The sequence below is a fragment of the Andrena cerasifolii genome, chromosome 2 (assembly GCF_050908995.1).
Source record: "Andrena cerasifolii isolate SP2316 chromosome 2, iyAndCera1_principal, whole genome shotgun sequence".
NCBI classification, from domain to species: Eukaryota; Metazoa; Arthropoda; class Insecta; order Hymenoptera; family Andrenidae; genus Andrena; species Andrena cerasifolii.
The window spans coordinates 14,279,378-14,299,874 of NC_135119.1; the positions used below are offsets into that span (position 1 = coordinate 14,279,378).

Genomic DNA, 20,497 nt, shown 5'->3' on the forward strand with positions numbered 1-20,497 from the left:
AGGGTTGCTACGGTACGTTGGCCGACGTCGACACTAGCGCCAATAAACGGGCGCCAGCCTGACTTTCGATTATGTCATAGACTACATATTTCATCAGGGACGCCGGTTTCGTTACCGGTAAGTAACCCGCGAAAAGGCGCGCGTCACGTAGCACCGGGCGTTCCGAAAAACCTAGCCGTACCGACCGAGCGTGTGACGCGAGTGAGTGGGCCTGTCACGCGAGGATAGCTTCTCTCGCGATGTCGCGTTCCGGTGCCTAAATTGTACGTGTAATCAAACGCGATTCGTCTCGTCCTGAGGATCGGTGGTACACGGCTGTCGTTTGGCATTCGTCGCGCGTATGCGAGGGCAGAAGAGGAGGAACACGCGGAGATGAACTGTGACCAGTTGAAGCCACGACACGCGGCCGGGTCGATCGCGTGGCATTCATTAAATCTCGCGAAAGTCGTCCGACGGACGGCTGGCCACGCGCGCCCCCGTGCTCGCGGAAAATTCGTCTACGTGGTCCGTCTCACGCCCACGCATCGTGATCGCGAGTGAACGGGACCGTTATGCGCGCAGGCGCACGCCTCTCGCCGTAACATCGCATCCTTCCCTCGAAGTGGCAGCATGCGTGCACAGGACCACGTGACCGGCTTAATCTCCCGGCTCGATGATGTACGACCTTTATTGGAATTTTCTGCCGACTCGTTGTTCGCACAGGTCAGTACCACCACTTCGCTTTACCATCGATCCGTTCACGCCCAGCCCACCCATCGGGCTTTGTCTCGCATCCACACGAGGCATCGAATGTTCTCGTAGTTACTTTGACGAAACCTAACCATGCTCTTACGGTCTGTTCTCATTAATGCGACTTACGGAAATTAACGACAGCGGTGTAAGCTTGCAGTGCGTATGGAGAAGTGAGAAGTTTCAGAACGGTGTGTCTTTGTTGATGAATATCAAGGAATGCTAATAGGTACCCTAACCGTTACAACCGTACTTTATTTTTTATCACAATAGTCGTTTTCCTTTTCGAGCAAAGCTTCTGTTTCTCAAGAAAAGTATATTCGAAATTCTACTTCGTAGGCTTACAGTGTGCATTTGTACGATTACGTAGTAAGAGCATCGCGTGAGATGTGTTCCCATGGCAATCACGTGACCATTTAGTCACTCTTTTGTCTTCGCCGTGGCCATTGTCTTCCTCGCAGTGTTTCAGTCGACTTCGCGAATAACCGAGTGTAGCGTACGGTCGTGGTCCTCGATCAGGTATCGGGAGAAGCTTCCACCGGTCATTTAATCGTTCGTTAAACGTTTCCGCGGTAAGAGTGTGCAACGCGTGGACCTCGTGGCTTAACGAGCTGCGTTCGTATACATATAAGAACAGCTGGGAGCACGTGAGTAGTTAGAAGGAAGACCTGACGATGGCGCGCCGTGATATCGGGTCGCGGGGTGTCTTTACGATAGCGCATAAATCTTTTGTCTCCGTTGAAATATTACTCCGCGACAGCGATTAATTTCGAATCAGTTAAAACGTTGCGAACCCTTAGAATCTTCAACAGCCGCTACTCTAGGATTTATAGCCGTTCCTTGATCAGCTGGCGCATTGTCCTTTGCGCTAACCTAAAAATTCTCGAGAAATTGATACCGGAGAGTTATACAGTGTGTCACAAAATCGTTGGGAAAATCTTTCTGCTTTTATTCATTTCATAACTTTTGTGCTGTATTAATCGCGCAGTGACGACAACATTTACACAACTACTTACTTTCTTAAATAACATTGTGGCTCTCTGTATCAAGCTTCTTGGGATCCTTTCTGGGGTCATAATGTTCTTAACTGATTAAGTTAGCAGCATGAAACGGCTTTAAACAAACTGATACATAGTTGTGTTCAAACTCCATCGTTCACAAACTATTCCACGTATAAACTTTAATCGGGAGAGCAGCGGGACGGGAAGAGAGGCAGGGAGAATTGCATGTTCCCAAGTAAATATCTTGGCCGAGGCCTAATAACAGACACAACACTGTGTACACGCTCTTACCCGTAACATTCATAAGCCGCGGGGCTATTACATTTTACGATTCTACGTCTTTGCATTTGATTTATCATTGTCCACGTACGGGTAATTACGGCCTCCCGCTGATCGTTTGATTTATCGCGATTGTACAATTAACCATGTATCCCGCGTGATTTATGCCGCAGAATGTCGTACAGCCCGCGAGTACATCCGATGCTTGCAGCAGCTGACGTTGAGGACCAGTTGGCGCTGGTGAAATAAAGTTGCTGCAACGTCTCCCTCCCTTCCTTCTTTCGCTTCTTTCCTTTTTTCCAGCTTTGGCGAACGTGGCCGCGCGATCACAAGGTGAAATGACCAGCGCGGGCTTTCATTTTGTCTTACTTGCTGCTTCAGCCTCTCTCACCCGCGGCCTCGTCTCTCGCCCGGGGATATTTCTAGGAGACTGTATCTCGCTGCCACAGTGCCCGCTGGCCACGCTCGGCAATTCGCAAGGGGAGGGAGAGGGAAAAAACGTACAAACCCGCGGTGATGCTGCATTTTCATTATCCGGCGTGCATTAAGCCCGTACGCGCGTGAACTACAATTAAAGCGCGTCCCAATTTATCGTCGGGATCTCGCTTCGGTGGGTAGCCTTTATTCGGACAGGTGCAAGGGATAAACCAACGAGATAGGAACTTTACGACACTTTGAAGGTTGCAACTGTATAATTTAGAAATGCCAATTACGCCGGCTTTTATATTTCATATCCGAAGCTCCCTCGTTACTCCGCGTTTCATTTTCTTCCTTTCAATCTTCGAGACGTTGCAACCGTGTTTCGAGGAACGCGGGGGATCGAAAGGGAGGGGTGATGGTGTATGAACAATGCCTGCAGGGAGATCGTAATCCAGCGGAAGTTCGGTCGTGTAAACCTGACGTGATGGAAATTGAATATCGAACTCTTCCTGTGGCTCCATTCCTCAGACTTGGGCGGGCTGTGCTTCGAGAGTGTGAGCGCTGGATGATGAAAGTCCAGGGTGCTGAAACTACATGGGATATGAAACGAACTTTGATCAATGCTCCTTTGTATTATCATCAGTATAGGTCTGGGTTAAGTTTTATGAAATTTAGACTTCTGCGGAGGGAAGGTGTAACAGGGTGTGTCCACAAAACAGATGAGTGTAAAAGGGTTCGCATTCAACCCCTACATCGGATAAAACAATTGCATTCGCGGACGCATTAACCCTGCGGCTGGCTACAAATTGACGCTAACAAAGGGATGCGCAATCCTGGTGACAGCTATCATTACCGAGTCACGCGAGCGTTTCTTTGCCACCCTTTGAGCTCTGTGTCGGATAAAGATCTGCTGGGCGTGCTCGCTGTCTCCTAGTTCGCGCTAAAACAGCGCCTCGGTGTAGTAGACTTTTGATAGCCTGCCGATTTTAGCCCGCACAATGTCCTCGCCGTGCATAATCCAGCAAAAGCCGCAGCCATTCCCCAACCTCTCGCACGAAATACAGTGGAGGACAAAAGTATTCGTACCAGCAAGAAATTCGAATAAAAAAATAACAATGTTACTTGACCACTCATTTTCTGGATGCAGGGCTGGATTAAGACCTTCAGAGGCCCTGACACTTAAAAGATTTCGAAGCCCTTTTATACAGGGTGATCGCGTCAACGTAATGCACGATTTGCATTTCCGATAATTTGACCAAAACGTAGATTTTAAAATTCAGAAAATTTATACGGTGCTCCCTTCTTTCTGATGCTCTAAGCACGTGCTTATTTTGCTTATTGGTTAATCCACTGCCTGGACACCATAAGTATCTGTAAATAAAGAAAACCATGTCCAGGTAGAAGAAATAGAATCAACATAACACCTGGATTCTAAGTAGTCAAAAATTCTATAAAATCATCCACCTATCTCTAAGATATTCTATCCACAAATAGTAGCTCGTCCTATACAGGGTGTACCACGATAAGTGGGCATAACTCAGAAACAAGGTCAAATAGAGCAAACATTCATATAAACTTCGTTTATTATTTTTATGTGCCGAATCCATTACTAAAGTTATGCCCGCGTATTATTTTACACCCTGTACAACCCGAATATTTTTACCTTCCACTGTATTGGGCCAGCGCACGAATAAAGTCGAGCAACTCTCTGCAGCTTCCGTTTTGACGCAGCGTTTTCATGCGGCCAAGTCCATATCCGCGGTGTACACTTGCGTTTGCTCATTCGTTGGCCGAACTTGCTCGTCACGCGTCCACCATTTGATCTTTCGGCGTATGCCAGCCGAGCAGGCCAGCGCGTACTCTTCTTTTACTGCGACCAGGCTCGCCGCGGCCTCCCCGAGAAAATTACGTCGGGCCGCGGTCGGGACGCGTCGCGTCGCCTGCCGATGTTTAACGTCCGCGATAGCCCGGCGTTACGCGCCCGCGGAATTTTATCGCCCCGCTAATTAATCCAGCAAGCTCCCGTACGCGCGATACGCCGGCGATTTATTTATCATGCCCACTGACGAACGGTAAATAATCGACGCTAAAATACGAGCGGATAAAGCGCCCGATTTAGTAGCTCGCCGTCCGCGAACGTATTTCGACGTTTAAGTAGCCGCGCGTGGACTGTCGTTAACACGAGATAATAAAGTACCGAAGGACGGCTCGTGGAATGTGGAGCCCTTAATTATAAAATAATCGTTGGAGCGGGGGTGGCTTGACTAATTGGCGGACACAGAGAACTCATATTTCCCGATCGTTATTCGCATCGATTTTTCGCGGTAAATCGGGTGCAACGGGTGTTTCAATTCTACGGAGTTTTGGGGGTTGGATTATTCTTTGCGCGAGAGTAGGTACTTAGCAGTTAATAACTTACCTTGAAGTGGACTTACAAGCACGAGGTGTCGATGGAGTCAATAATTCCAGAGGGGTTGTTAACATTTCGGCAGGCTTTATCAATTCGTCGACGCACAGAGACCTGCGCAGCCCCTATTTTCGAAGGTCGTATATCGTGATATCCTTGGATGTCGCTTGATGCACATTCTCACGAGAGATTGAGCAAACTTCCTGGCCTATCCGCCCACGTCGGCGTTCTGCCCCCACTTCTTTTTCTTCTGCCAAAGATGTGCCACCTTTTTCCTGTACCACCCCTCCCTTGGGGTCACCTTCCGCGTTCCTTCCAATAGGAGGTCTCACCTTTGTCGAACCTTCGACGTAGTCGACCTTCGCGAAAGAAATCTCCCCTTGGTCGGACACTTAACACGCTCAAATTCATCGTCCTGCTTCCCCGCGTCTCGATTACTCATTGAGCTACGTGTCGGGGACTCAATGTTGCATAGGAGTGTGAGTTTAATGTTCGTTGTGTAGGAATTTCTACGGGAATAGAAGCAAAATGTTTACAAGTATCTCGGGAGAAATGAAGAAGCTACAGCTTACCTGAGAGCAGCAGCGGCCAGTAAAGGGGCATGCGAAAAAGTTTGCGCGAAAAAATGCTTTAGTGCCTCGCTGACCCGGCCGCTTCAGTTACCTCCTTCCCGGAGAACAGCCTGCGGAGCAGAGGAAAAAATCGACCGGCCCTCTTTTTTTTTATACCGCAGCTAACCATTTAACGTCGAAGGATACCGTTGGTCTTCTGGGCGATACCGCTAGATTGCTTTCCTGTTAGAAACGAGATCACGCTCGTCTTTCGTGAAACTAACCTGCCAGAACGATCCTGCCATTCGCGGGACGGTGTTTCCCGTTTCGCGAAACGAAAAACTTGGGAACTGATGTTTTCAACCATATAGTAGAACGTCCATTATCTGAAGCAGACGAGAGTGCTCCATATGAATTATAAAAAAACCCACGAATACGATAAAAGTCTTCCGCGGAGGAATTGAAGATTAAAGAGGCATAGAATAACAAATACGAAGATTACGTAACTTGTAATCCGCTTGCGGGAAGAAGTGTCTTCGTACATTCTAGCAAAATAATTGGGGGACAATTTTAACAGAGCCTAGGATGTTTAGGAAAATGACCTGACGTGCTGAATTCCCATGAACATAAATATTACCGTTCCGAATGACAGAAAAGTTTCCCCGTGCAGCAAATTATACTACCTGTAGCCGTTTGGTCCCGATAAAAATTCAGATATTCAATTGATACAGCACCGAAGGGAATTACGATCGTCCACGTTGGATTCGAATTGAAATCGGCCTCGCGCCGCTATTTGGCAAAAGAGCCGGCGATAGTTGATTTACCATATAACACGTGCAATTAAAGGACGCCTAAGGATTTCTGAAATTATTTGCCAACGTAGGCGTATTCTTCCGCTGTACCTCTTTGCATTCGCAAATGACTCTTCCGTCTTGCTCGTTGCATATACATGAGCGATCATTACCGTCGATTATCTACACCTGCACGCTGAGCAGTCGGTGGAATTATATTTCGTACGGAGGATAATTAGTTCGCGGAAGGTTGGTTCACGCGATTACCTCGACCTCGCACTCTCGTTCGGTTCGGAGACTGTATCCCAAGCTCGAGTCTCACGTGGTCTCCCCGTGCCCATCGCATCGATCCCGCGGAGGACGTTCGCCTCGGTTATGATCGCGGTTCCATCGCGCATCGATCGCCACCCCGTATCGATCGCTCGCTTACTTTTTCGTTCGCTCTCCTCCCCGACGGTCCCTCTTTATGGTCCACATACAACGTACGCTGGAATTATTTGCCGCGTACCTACACACGCTGGCAGGAATCACCACGTTTACGAGGGAGGACAGAATGGAGGAAAATTCGCCAACCTTTGTTCGCTTCTCGCTCCGCTGGCCATTCATTTTTAGATTCAATGGAAGCTTTCGAATGAGTCGTCGCACTCGAAATTTAGGCGTCGTCCTGAAAATTAGGCGGGAGCTTTAAGCCGGGGATCCACGTGGAAGCTAAGCTAAGCTAAGCTAAGTTATGCTGAACTAAGCTGAACTAAGCTGAACTAACCTATGCGATGCTATGCTATGCTATGCTATGCTATGCTAAATTAAGCTAAGCTAAGCTGAGCTGAACTAACCTATGCGATGTTATGCTATGGTATGGTATGCTATGCTATGCTATGCTATGTTAAACTAAGCTAAGCTAAGCTGAACTAACCTATGTTATGCTATGCTATGCTATGTTATGCTATGCTATGCTATGCTATGCTTTGCTATGCTATGCTATGCTATGCTAAACTAAGCTAAGCTAAGCTGAACTAACCTATGCGATGTTATGCTATGGTATGGTATGGTATGCTATGCTATGCTATGCTATGTTCTGCTATGCTATGCTATGCTATGCTATGGTTTGCTATGCTTTGCTATGCTTTGCTATGCTATGCTATGCTATGCTAAACTAAGCTAAGCTAAGCTGAACTAACCTATGCGATGTTATGCTATGGTATGGTATGGTATGCTATGCTATGCTATGCTATACTATGCTATGCTATGCTATGCTATGCTATGCTATGCTATGCTATGCTAAACTAAGCTAAGCTAAGCTGAACTAACCTATGCGATACTATGCTATGGTATGATATGCTATGCTATGCTACGCTATGCTACGCTATGCTATGGTATGATATGCTATGCTATGCTACGCTATGCTACGCTATGCTACGCTATGCTATGCTATGCTAAACTAAGCTAAGCTAAGCTGAACTAACCTATGCGATGCTATGCTATGGTATGCTATGCTATGCTATGCTATGTTAAACTAAGCTAAGCTAAGCTGAACTAACCTATGCTATGCTACGCTACGCTACGCTATGCTACGCTATGCTATGTTATGCTATGCTATATCTGGCTGTGTTATAAACATAGCACAGCTTAGCTGAACTTTTGGTGCTACGCTATGCTAAGCTATGCTATGCCATGCTACGTTTTAAAGAAATTAGCTTCAATACGTTTTTATGGAACCGTCTCCAAAAGCTAATCTAAAACATAACATCGCATAGCTCAGCATCCCGGTGGATTCCCGGCTTTAAGATCTATCGAAGCTAATTTTTTAAATTAGCATAGCATAGCTTAGCTCAGCTTAATTTCCAACTGGATTCCCGGCTTTACTCACGTTCAATTATTCTATATCCAGCATAAAACTTTTAATAAGTCTAAAGATTTTAATGAAACTTCATGTGAATGTAGAGCATATCGGGGTATGCAAGGGGTCTCTTCGTCCTTTCCGTAGGAACTAAATTGCGGTAGGGTAGGGTTAAGTGCTAGGCACTGTACGAGCTAAACATTTTCCGCAGCGAGATTCGAGGCTAAGATATGGAGCAGTGTCTCCGCGAGACACTCCCTTTGATATTGTTTAATAGCAGTTGCTCGGAGTGAAGCACGCGCGTAGACTTCACCCATAGGCCTCTCTTCTCCCCGAAGGTATATCTCTGTTGGTGTATTATTTAGTGCAGCTTTTACTCAGCCGCGCGCCAGCAACACTGTTCGCTCGCGAATGCTGCAACCCGAGCTCGGCCAATGGCGGCCAGAGGACTGGCGAATTTGTGTACGTAAATCGAAGCCGTGCTTGAACCTCGCCGAGGCATCTAGGACTTTTCAATTAGCCGTCCGGCCGACTGGTCGGCCAGCTCGACATCGCTTCGAAATGCAACGGCGATATCGTAAACAGGATTCTTTACGCTGATTCGCGGCCGATCGCCGCGTGGTAGTCACACTGCCCGTCGTTTATGCTTCCTCGAGGCGGCTCCGTCCAGCTGTGGATCGCTATTCTCGCCCGTGTATACCCCCTCATTATTTTTAGCGGTGTCCAACTTGTTGCAATGTCGGCGTCACCATACCACGCCACGAATCGACGATACTTTTGGGCCGGTCCTTCTGCTTTCTCACTCTGATCACGTTGGACAACCTCGTGATTCCTCGAGTTCAGTTCTTCGGGGCGATGCAGAAATTGGGGCGGCCTGGGCGTGGTAGGTCAGAAGGGGTTTGATTCGGAAATGAAACTATGATACTGCATACCTAAGTGTAAAGTCTGATATTTCAAACTCACGAGGAGGAGCCAGTGGCGCGCTCAGGATTTAATCTTGGGGCGAGCCAAGTTGAACGAATAAAAACAGTCTTAATGCAAATTTAATAAGATTCATTAGGTGATTATAAAGATTTATTTAAAGACCAAAATCGAATTTGCTTTTCTTTACAAAGCTCTTGAATTACTTCAGCTGTGGTTACATTAATCTCCTTTTCCTCTTTTCTTTGGGCGGTCATCCTCCCCAGCTTGCAAATAGGAATTTGAAATATAGATAGAAACCTTTTAAGAACTGGAGAACACTTGACGCACACCTACCTACCGCGTTCATGTCTCCTACTGTTCTCTGTATTTTTGAACCCTAAATACCATCGAGAATCGCCACCTTGCTCTGGGTACTCATTCCCATGGATCCAATAATATCTGCGACCCCTCTTTCCCCGTCATTTCTCCTGTCACAGGGAAAAGCGCATTCCCATGGAACGTTCGGATGGCGAAGGGTCTCTTGCAAGTTTTCTCATCAGGAACGGGTTTCGTTTGCGAAATTTTATTCGCCTCCAACGAGACGTAAAGCGTATTACATTGTTGACGCGAAGATTGGCTACGTAAAACCGAGGACGTCTGCGATAGGAGGAGTGGGCGGAGAGGAGATCGGCAAGAATGTCGCCGACGAATTTCCAAGAGAGAAGCGTAAGGGCTCCGTGGACGCGGATGTGTGCGAAACACTTGTCCTCGGTGTGTCCGGGTGTATCGCCCCTCCTCGCTCACTCTCTCTCTCTCTTTCTCTGGGTACATACTATCAGCTTTATGTAGAGAGCCATGTAACCCGAAGGGTTTAGGATATACATGTACACGGTATATATCCATGCGTCTATCTCGATGGCGACGTTGGAGAAGTCTCATTAGACCGAAGTCCCGTGGAACGAGCCAAGGAAACTTGAAGCGGCAAGGATATTCGGAGGAAGACATGAAAACTTGGCGAGATTGTGAAAATGCAAGAATTTCACCGGCGCTCGCCGAGGCAATCGTGGGGGAGAAGCACGGCGCGATAGCGCGGCCGAGAGCGAACGAACAGCCAGAAGAGGGACACCGGAGATAAAAGGAAAGGAGAGGAGATATCCTTACGAGGATCCACGGAGATTCTCGGTCTTACCTCTGCTTCGCCAGCACGTACTTTATGCTATCTTTAAACGCTCATTACCTTCTACACTGTTGCGGATACGCGCCCGCTGTCCAGGGGAGTTTCGATCGAGCGGGCCCCGCGGACAGGACGATTCAATTATTTCCCGCCGCGACCGGTGCAAAACGAAGGCGAGGGCGAGACGCGGAGAGCGACGTTGGCCGCGTCCGGCGCGAAACGACGCCCGGGAACGGAGCAGGCTAATTTCGAGTCGAACGAATTTCTGCGTCCCGGCTATCGATCGGGCTCCCATAAGGCCACGGAATCGTGATAAAATTTGGAATCCGGTGGCCACGAGGTTCGACGTAGCTGGACGGGGCGCGAGAGAGCGAGGGGCCCGCGTTAACAGAGAGAACTGGTCGTCTAGACTGTGATCAACACAGGACTGTAAAAGTGCCGTAGGCACGTGATCCCGTATCGACGATGTGTCTGCTCAGTCTCCCGGCACGCATACATATGTATTACACGGCCACAGTGTGCTGGCCGAAGGAGGCAATGGCGTAATATATTTAACAATGTCTCACGATATGAGACGTTTTTACGGAAAGTCGTTGGCATAGGAATTGCTCGTTGGATCTGGCGGAGGAGAGCTCGAGGAGCAGCGGACACATTGGAAACGAGTTTGTTCTCCTCTAGGTACCTAAACTTCGGGCTTACGCTTACATGCGCGCGCACCCCGCCGTGCATGTGCCGTGCTGCAACGTAGCTGCATGAAATTCGAACTTTTATAACCGACGAGCAACTCCGGCCATTCGGCCCGGGGACTTAGCTGCGGCATGGCGTCTCTTCCGCTTTAATCCCGCCCGCAGTGCCCGAAAACTCGGGCGAACGTGCTCGATGGCCCGAATTTCGAGCGGCGCAGCTCTGACGTTCGTTCCAGAAGATGGAATGTCGTGTATACTCGTCGGCTGGCTTTTACCATCCCCTAAGTGGTAAATTAGGAAAACTTCACGTAGGATTGCGTAGGTAGATGCTAGAGGGTCGTGGCTCTTCACGTGTATTTAAATTCACGTGTACACGTGTCCCGTGTAACGTGTATCAAGGAATTAAAAGTCCGTGTTCTTAATGCACGTGTAGGTACACGGATTATAAGTACACGTGTACTTCTGTTCACGGATACCCGTGTAGTATTTCTATTATACGTGTGCACGTGTATTTAAATTGGTTCATCGCGATTAATTTTGCATACCAGTGAATGACCATTAGGCAAAGAAATGTCAATTCTAAATTTAAACATTATTATATGTTTATAAATGGAGTGTAGTTGCACTTTTAATATCCTATATTTATAGTTAAGTACAATTCTTATTAAAAGTATGCGGTCATTTACTGGGCTTCTACGCGTTTCGCATTTTATAATTTTTTTTTTTAAATTACGATAAGAATACTTAATTATTTTTATAGAAATTTCAAGAAAAATAAATTTAAATGCAATTTCAACAGTTGTTTTGTTGTTGTACATAAATATATTCAAGTATTAATCTCAAAGGTCCATAGATTCAACAATTCGGTCATTCACTGGTTGCTTTACCCTATCTCTTTTGTCTGTTTAGCATTATTGTACGAATGGTCTCACAGATCTAAATATGAGACACTGCAGTCTGCACGCACCCAAATACTTACATACCTCCATCTCATCGCACTGAAAGATGCGCGCGGTCCTGAGTGACAACAAAGTATGTACATATTTCTAATTAGTCGATTGTACAAGGCGGTATTTGGCCACCATGCTATTTCTCTGCACAACTATACCTACGCGTATATTAATTTTTAAAGAATTATTCGATTTGTGTAATTCTCGACGTGTGAATATCTGAGTACCCAAATATATCGGCCCGCTTTTGCGAAAACAAGCTAATCTTCAGGTTACAGGTAACAATAATCAACGCATAATAAAATTTCATAACAAAATTTAATCTATTAATCTTCTATTTTGGCACAAGAAAACTAAAGTATCGACATTTTCAGGTAATAAAGTGAAAAATTAAATTATTTTAATAAAATAAAATTTCAGCGTGATGCGATGGAGGTATGTATGTATTTGCGTGCGCGCAGACTGCAGTGTCTGATATTTAGATCTGTAAGACCATTCGTGCAATGCTAAACAGACAAAAGAGATATGCAAACTAAAGAATCGCAAAGTTAATCGTGAAAAACCAATTTAAATATAAGTGCACACGTGTAATAGAAGCACACCGGTATCCGTGAACAGAACTACACGGGTATCCGCGAACAGAAATACACGGGTATCCGTGTATTAAAAATTACACGGATCGAAGTTCGGATACGTTTACTGCACGTGTACACGTGTATGTAAATACACGTGAAATAGGGACCTCTATTAGATACCCACTTTGCTTAGGGAAGAAAGCTGTCGCGGTGGAGGTTGTCAATCTTACGTGGAGAATATTCAAGTGGAACGAAAGAACTACTATTTACTGAAGCATACTTTTGACACGAACCTATTACGAATCCACTGTCGCGACGCAAGGCGAAACTGCTCCCCCTCCACCGGAATCCTGCATCTCTATGAGATCCTAGGGGGGGTTGAGGAAAGACCCAGGGGCACCGGGTCCTCCGTTGCCCCCTCGACTGGCAAGATTTCGTTAACCACTCCCTTCTGGGTCGGCGAGATGTCTGGGTCCCCCTCCCGGCGCTGGTCGGCCATGGCTGAGCATTCGTCAAAGCGTGCAAGAAATAAGAAAAGAGGGCGTCCGGGGAAGGAAAAGGAGAAGGAAAAAAAAAAAGAAGAGGAAAACCGTTCGGCGAGGGCAAAGACTCTGGGTGAGTGGGGGAGGACGGACATATTCCGGGAAGGTTGGGTTAGGTTGCAACGAGGACGACGGGGTTTGCTGGGAGCGTCGACGTGGGAGGTGGGTGGCGAAGCAGAAGCCCGGGGACGAAGGGAAGACGAGAAAGGTTGGGAATGAGGTTGATTCTCGAGCGAGGTCACGTATTTCGAAGCCAATCTAATACACTCCGAGAAAGATGAGAGAGCCCTGGAAGCCGGGACGAATGTCTGGCACCGAATTGGACGATCTTTCGCAGCGCGCACCGGCTCCCGATGGAAATGCACGGATCTGCCAGCTAACGCGCCATTCCATTCCCTGCGCGCCATTAATTATCGTTGCATTTGCGCCCGGGGCAGAAGTTTAGGAGCAGATCCTCCGAGCACCCGTTTCATTAACCCGAAAGGTTACGATTCAGAGTGGTATCCCTTCGCGATGCTTTCTGACCAGTTATTCCCTTGAACTTCGTGTTCTTCGTGGTTAAAAAGTCACGCTCGAAGTTCAATCGCGGCAGATTGATTTATTTTAATCGGTGATTTTCTTTCGCGAGACCGCCGATTATTTTCGTTCGGTGAAAGAAGAAATTCGAAAGCGCATTCTGTTTAAGTAGTTCTGCACGTTGCCAAAACCCCGAGCTTCGATGGTAGGTAATTTTACCTTATATACCGTGTTTGAACGAGCCGTGGTAGACGGTCCCTTTAATTGCAACATCGATCGATGGAAGGCAGCGAGCAGAATCTCGGCAGTTTCGAGAGCGCCTGGCGGAATTGAAGGATCTCGCAATTTCGTGGACCGTTGACCTAATGATAACCATCGTCAGCCGTAGGAGTCTTGCGTAATAGAGGAGCGTAAGGAAGCGCATAAAACTGCATGTCCCGATAGGGTTTCTCCGAGCACAACCTTAATTCTGTGTTCCTCTTCTCGCTATCTCGTGTCTTCTACACTGTCCTCAAGGAATATTATTATTATTATTATTATTATTATTATTATAATATATACGGGATAAAGTCCCATTAGTGTACAAGAGCAAAAACAGAGAAAAAGACAAAAAGAAAAAAGAAGTAGCGATACACAGCGCCTACAAAAAAGCATACAATACTTAAAGTAGGTAAATGGTTCACACGCTATACACTCGCACACAACGAGGTTACATAAGTTTACATAATTTTATCAAGAGTAGCGTTGTTAAAATGAGCTTCGAGCCGTGAGCTTCGAGAGCTCGAGTCGCGGTTCAAACTCTAAAGGCTCGAACCCTGTAGCCGTGAGAGTTCTAGCCTCTAAAGCTCGAGTCTTCAAGCTGGAAGGCTCGAGTCTTATAAATTGTATGTAGTGAAGTGAATATGTACAAAGCTCGAGTTTCGGAAGCCACTATTATATTAATTTCAGTTTATTATGAGCTTTTTTATAACATTTATAATGTTTGTCTCGCTGTATTCTTTCTTTAAACGTTCCTCAACACAAAACTAAATGAAAACGACCGTTATCGTCAGCGCAATGTACTTCGGTTCCCTTGACGATTGAAACAAAATCGGTTAAATCGCCTTTATGATCTGCTCGGTTAGCTCAGTCGGTACGCTGATGTTGTACGACAATGATCAATTAATTTTATGTCGAGAAACGTGCAAACCAAGAATTTAGTGAGCAGGAACCCTAAAAATGTTATAAGAAGACCAGATAATATACTGAAATTTATATTACAGTGATCGTGTTGTTCTTTTTGTGTTTTATCATAATTTTATCAGAGTTCTGTTACAAATGACTACACTTACAAAAAAATACTATTGTATAGTTTTGTACTTTTACTGTATTATTAAAACACGGATCCAACCAATCGGTGGAACCATAGAAAAGCATCTTTCTCTGTGTTTAATTTTAACGTTTTACAATAGTGGTTGCACGAAATAAGATAGAATATCAAGGACTTGGAGTTAACTTCATTACTATTAAACACAAGGGCCTTCAGCTTCGAGGCTTGAGCCTCAATGCTTGAACCTCGAACTTCGATAGCTCGAGCTTCATATGATATTAGCCTTAAAGGCTGAGTCACTAAGGTTTGAAGACTCGAGCTTTATACAGCACTAATCAAGAGCCTTGTTAAAGGAATACGTTGATTCCGTGAAAGAAATATTAATTTCCCTTGGAAGCGACACAACAAAAAGGCACTGATAGGTGCGTAAGACGGTACAAATTCGTCCGCTCGTAAAACGGCTGCTCCTATTTTGGGGGTTACGCCGATGGCATTTAGCCATGCAGGGCACAGTTTTCCTCTTTTTATTATTACTGGTCGGCGAGTCGCGGGGAACACGTATGCGTAAAACGTTTTACGCTGCCCCGATGGCTTTTTCAGTTTCCGCCTCGCGATGTGCGCGACGTCCGCCTGGTATCTAGGCGGAATCGCGCGTGCATGCGCGCAGGGAGCCGTCGCCGCAGCTGCAACGCCGGGCAAGCGAATCCACTTTGCTCACCGCGGTGCAGGACCACGGAAAATATTCTCGGCGCAGAATCCAGCCCCGTATTTTCATAGACGGAACGCCGTTGCGCCGCGGAAAGTGAAGTTAATCGTCCCTATATTATGCGCGAAATGAAACGCACGCGGGGCCATGCAACGCGTACGATAGCCTGCGGGGTAATTGGCCGTTCTAGGTGGTCAGAGGGACGTCGGGACGGGCGACGACTTCACGTTGTATCGGGCCGAACATTATAATAATTCAGCCCGTTATCGCGAATTCCTTCTCGAAACTTTCTTTCCCGTTCGTCCGTCCGCCGCATCTCTGTCGCGTCGCGGCGAATTTATGCTCCTCCTGCTCCAGGTTCGCGAGGGAAAATTAACTTAACGCTGGAATATCGAGAAGTGATATAAAAAGGGGTCGTTCGAGAAATATCGGCAGCCTGGCAGATAACGAAAGTACCGTGAACGTAGATTGAAGAAAATGGTCGCGGCTGGAACGTGGCGAGAGTAGGGGGCGTAAAAATGTATCGCTCCGAAATTTATTGAATTTCCCATCCATGGCAAGTGAGCTTCGCCTCGGGGAACAGACGGTAGCTGCAAAGATGATTGTAACCCGCTTATGAGGCTCGAGGACCAGAGAAACATGCTTCGGCTCGATATACCTGAGTATACCTTAGAATTCTAATTAAGAACTATCCAGCGTTTCTGGGCAAATCCGTCGCAAGTAGTTGCAAGGGAAAATGTCGAAACTCCATGACCCAACGCTCTCCCGTGAACTTTTCAAGCAAACTACCCAGCTCCCTTTGCGAGAATGGTAACTGAGCAGCGTGTAATTCCACGGAAACAGTATGGAAGAAGGAATACAGGGATACTCGGTGGGAAGCGTCGAAAATTCGCCAGGTCTCAGCGCACGCAGCCGCCATGATCGCGTTCTCGCCGGAAAGGGCGAGAAGACGTGCGCGCGTCGCGCGACGGGTCGATAATATGGACAACCTTCCGCGTATCTTTCTTTATCCGAGAGTTTCGAGTGCATTTCAAGTGCTGTTGCCTATGCAACGGCGAAGCAACGATCGCAGAAAAACACCCCTAGCAAGCATTACGACAGGCAACGCATAAATCTCCTCACGATTATTTCGAGCAGCTTCGGCGCAGCGGGTGAAAAACAGGGGCGCCATCGAGCGCAGCTCTGAAAGGAACTTGAACTCGTTCTGACGAATTTGGGATATTTGCCCTCTCAAAAGTCAAGCTTCCAATCAGTTTGCGTCGGAATGAATTCTGTAATTCTTTCCGCTGGTCGAATGTTAGGCAATGGGCGATACGAGATTGTTCCTTGGTTCGAGCACCGAGAATTCAGGGAACGATATTTGTAAAAAGGAAATTGGTCAGTGGCGGAGAAATTCGAGGAGCTCCGGCGCCGTCCGCCAATTCCCGCTCCTTTCTGCGTCATTGGTCCCCGTCGCTTCGCCTCAGCTGCAAATTAACCCTCTCGCGGAATTTACGATCCCTCTTCTTCCGCTCTATCGATAGATTTTTTAACGATATCCTCGCGACTTCAAAATCGATCGAGGGATTCAAAAGTTTCAAGAATCTTCTGTCTAAATACTAGCGCGACTTTTCCCCGGCTATTTTCAACCACGAGGAGATATTTCCTGCGTTTACCATTTCCCTTTGAAGTCACTCGTGTCAGCTTCGACGATTAAGTTAGCGAGGCAATAAGATTAACGGCGCCGACGATGCACGCGCTCAGCTCTGATTCGAACGTTGTCACCCAACTCTAAATGATTAACAGCACCGCGATAAATCTTGAAACGGACACCGCGCGTCGTTGCGCAACATGTTTGCTTGGCTCGGTCCTGCAAGAACAGGTTACGCTACTTTATGCAGCTAGGTATCTGCTGGCTTCCTGGGCACTCGCGACGCCGAAGCAACAGGAATCATGGAAGAAGTTGATGTAGCTCCTTGTAGGCAACTCCAGCGGATCAATCGTATCGAGCCCGCGATCGCCACGCCCTTCCGCGATGCAGGGTTGAGGAAAAGTTTTGCTAGAAAGTTGCCACTATGTGACGTGCCGCGAGCGTCGCATGGCCCAAGCCATTTCACCAGGTAGCAAAACTTTCCACTCAGTCGTAAGAGTTCTTGCGCGGTCTGAAACTATCCAGATCCACGCCAGCGACAATTCCTACATTCGTGCAGCAAAATCGGAGCTCTCAGAGAGCCCAGATTGGCCGAGGGTCGCGATAAACGTGACCATTCGACCGACAATTCGAGAAGCAGGAGGAAGAATATTGTTCAAACCCTTTCCGAAGGATTCTAAGAACATTGTCTAGCCTGCAGGTGGTATCTAAATATTACATACTTTAATTGAGAAGTGGCAAATGTTAGCGATAAGAAAAATCGCGACGAAGAAGTGTTAACATAGATCGGTAGAGGGCAGATGGTGGAACCACGCCCCAGCAGTGTGCTCCGTCGCACTGTGAAGATGGAAGAACGGGCATTTTGAAAGTCGAGTGCCACAGGGCTGGGGCGTAAGTTTTCAACTAATTTTGGGTTGCCGGTGGTTTTTACGATAAAGCTCGTAATAACCGTGGGCTCCGGGGAACGAGCTCTGGCGGGCGAAGGGCGGAGGATTTTTCACGCGAGTTGCGCCGGGGCGCTGCTTACTCCGGGCGGCGTTGTTGAAACTTTCGAGATCGGAGTCGGCGACATTCTGGTTCTTTCCTGGAACTTGTAAAGCTTAAAAGCACTTGGGGATTTATGCTCAGGCGCGTATCAGGGAAGGAAGGAAGGAAGGAAGGAAGGAAGAAAGGAAGGACTGCATCCCCGAGGCAGGGATATCAACCGAGGCAGGGAAAAGCCTTTAAATTCGTAAAAGTTTAGAGCACACCCCGAAGTGCAAGGAAGTAAATTTAGAAATGAGAACTTTGGATACGTCGTAAGGGAGCGAGACAAAGCTCCGGGAGAAAAGGGACGCCCCTGTTTCCGCTGGAAAATTTAATTCCAACTCCCTCCGCCCCCCGTTAACCCTTCTCCCGCTTTTCGCTAATAAATTTTTACGCCTCGTACTCGTCGGCTGCAGCGTTTCCATCGGAATGGCGGATGGCAATCGAATGCCATAGTTTCTCCGAAGAGAAGGAACATTTTATAAATTCGAGGCTGTATAATTAACGTAAACTCTCTTCGAGGAAATTCAACGGGGGCGTTATCGTGTACCCATAGCTAACAAAATACAGGCAAATTTCAGCGCTCGTCGCTATTTAAGGGGTCATGCTCAGTCAGGAGGCTGAAAAAAGGGTGGTCTTTGGAAATTTTTTACTCAAAAGCTATAACACATTTCTCAAAAAATCTTTTTTCCTTTTATAGATTGCATCTAGTACCATGCATCGTATTTTTTTATTTAAAAATATTTATCAATAACTGAGTTATTGTCTATCACTCGAAGGTTCTCTCAAAAAAGGCTTCTGCGGTGACCACTGCTGCTCGAAAGTCGATCATCTAAAATAAAAAATTCAACAGAATTTACTTATTATATTGTATTGTCTAGTATTTGAACGAAGGTTTTTTCGGAATATTGATTTGGGAGAAAATGGCTGATGTTTAAAGTAAAAGTTTCAATTTTTATCATAAATCGTGCCTGATTTTCGTCAATTAAAAGAAAACTAAGCATCGGATAAAAAAATCCTTCGTTCAAATACTAGATAATATAATATAATAAGTAAATTCTTTTGAATTTTTTATTTTTGATGATCGACTTTCGAGCAGCAGTGGTCACCGCAGAAGCCTTTTTTTTTAGAGAACCTTCAACGAGTGATAGACAATAACTCAGTTATTGATAAATATTTTTAAATAAAAATTTGGTCGGAATAGCAAAAAAAAAATAGAAACGGTAGTTTTTTCAACTTTTTTTTTGCGAGTCTGCAATGAAAATTCAAAAAACCCGTTTGTTGGTTTAAGCTCTAAGCTATAAACACTTAAGGATCGGAGAATAAGGTCGAGAATCGCTGATTTTGGGAATTTCCGCGATTCTCGACCTTATTCTGCGATCTGTAAGCGTTTATAGCTCAGAGCAACGTTAACCGATTTTCATGAAATTTTAGACACGTGTACAACTTACTTCAATCTACAAACGGGTTTTTTGAATTTTCATTACAAGCTCGCAAAAAAAGTGGAAAAAACCACCTTTTCTATTTTTTTTTTGCTATTCCGACAAAGTGCATTTTTTTCGAAACGACGAATCATGTCACTTAGCAAACTAATCCTTCTAGCTTCTAAAAAAACTCAAGTCGTTTGGATTAATTTTAAAAAAGTTATGCGATTTTAAAGAGTACACGATTATGGCTGTGAGGCTCTGTATAAAATTCTTAAGAATTAATTTTAGTACCATATTTTTTTTAATTGCATACGCGTAGCTGCGCCTCTCCCTAAATCTAACTACATAAGTAAGTACCTATACCGATATTTTGAAAACGATCAAGACAGGTGTGTACACGATTCCGAATAAATACCAAGATACTTTTATGAATATCTCGAAAACTAAAGCCAGCTCGGCGGTAACACGTAGAGGAAAAAGTTATTCAGTATCATGCCCCCAACAACATATATAAATTTCATCAAAATCGGCGATGAAACCGCGAAGTAAATAATTACCAAATACTTAGACTTAATAATAGTAAAAAAACCCCCTCCAACCGTGGCAATCCACAGGTTGTGAATCACTGGAATGTCACGAGGAAAATTCACTCGAGGGTATCAACCTTAGAAAAAGAGAAACGAGAAGAATAAAGAAACGCCAGAGTTTGAAACATGCGAATAAAAGACGAGGGACCAGCGGGGACCGATCTCGGGGAAGAATTTATGCGACCGAATGTTGGACCGATTCTAGGGTTTATTTAAATAAGAAGCGAGGGGACAACGGCGTGATTCGGCGACACGATTGGATCGAGCCTGTCGGCCAAAAAATAATGAAGCGAACCCCTGGATGGTGGAGAACGACGGAGGGAACGAGATTCCGAAGGCGGTAGGCATCGAGTGGGCCCCGTTTCTCGTGTTCGACGAGAGGATTCCGTGGCGCGGCGAGCACACAAGTTTCCGAACTAATTTCAGCCTTTACTCCGTCTTAGGGGAAATA

The 20,497-nt window shown here is 46.1% G+C and overlaps 1 long non-coding RNA gene across 1 annotated transcript in view; it reads left to right on the top strand.

Annotated features, from left to right (window-relative positions):
- The first annotated feature begins 258 nt into the window (after positions 1 to 258).
- Positions 259 to 20,497, top strand: part of LOC143366151 (uncharacterized) — a 167,986-nt gene continuing 147,747 nt past the window's right edge. Inside the window, exon 1 of the long non-coding RNA XR_013084673.1 lies at positions 259 to 702. This is a non-coding gene — a long non-coding RNA (uncharacterized LOC143366151). The remainder of the gene's footprint in view (positions 703 to 20,497) is intronic.